Here is an 855-nt window from a genome sequence, read left to right as displayed (position 1 = left end):
AGCACGCCCTGCCCACGGCACCTTTGTCCGCGGAGGCAGCCCCGAGCCCTCCGCCGCGGCGGGAGGATGCTGCCGAGCCCCCCGAGCCCCCCGCCGGGGTCATTCTCATTTCCTGCCCGTGATTCCCCTTCCTCCGGGGGCAAACGGTATTCCCTCATCCTGGTGGGATGGGGAAAGTCCGAGCAGGGAGCTCCGGTGTTGAGTTCAGCCCCGGTGAGGAGCTCCGTCCCCTCACGCCACTCTTTCGGGGGGGAAATTCGTGGTTTAAGGTTTAGAACCAAAAGACGGTCGAAGCCAGAAACAGCCTCCCGGCAGGACACGCTCCCCCGGGGGGGTGCAGGTCCGCACCGAACCCGACGGCACTCGGCGAGCCCCGGCCCGGCCGCAGGGACTTGCGGTGCCGGTAATTTGTTTCGGTTCTTTTCACGCACTCCCGGCCACGGACGCTTCGGCATTTCGGATGCCACACGGCAGACGGACGTTTCCAAAAGCCGTTCGGCACCGCAGACCGTCAGGTCCGCGTTTAACCCTCCTGGCAGAAGCCGGGGCGATGCCGTTCAACCAGCGTTTCCCCAGCCGAGGGGACAATTCCCCGCCGCGCCGAGGGGCACCGGGGCTGGGGGCGACCCGCAGAGCCCCGGCTGGGGGGCACGAGCACCCGGGCAGCGAGGCTGGGGGGATCAGGAACCCCGCCGGGAGGTGGTGCAGCTGCCCCCCAAATCCCCTTCCTCCCCGTGCCCCGAGGGGACTCCTCTCCCCGCCGGCTGCTCCGGGGAGCCCGGCGGCTTTTTCAACCCCTTCTCCCCGCCAAGCGCCGGAGCAGCCCCGACCCCTCGGCAGCCGGCCCCCCGCCCC

The 855-nt window shown here is 69.8% G+C and overlaps 1 protein-coding gene across 1 annotated transcript in view; it reads right to left on the bottom strand.

Annotated features, from left to right (window-relative positions):
• Positions 1-855, bottom strand: part of LHX6 (LIM homeobox 6) — a 17034-nt gene that overhangs the window by 13065 nt on the left and 3114 nt on the right. The window lies entirely within an intron of this gene.

Source organism: Haliaeetus leucocephalus, unplaced genomic scaffold (genome assembly GCF_000737465.1).
Source record: "Haliaeetus leucocephalus isolate CR32 unplaced genomic scaffold, Haliaeetus_leucocephalus-4.0 Scaffold306, whole genome shotgun sequence".
NCBI lineage: Eukaryota > Metazoa > Chordata > Aves > Accipitriformes > Accipitridae > Haliaeetus > Haliaeetus leucocephalus.
This window is presented reverse-complemented; position numbering and strand designations above follow the sequence as displayed.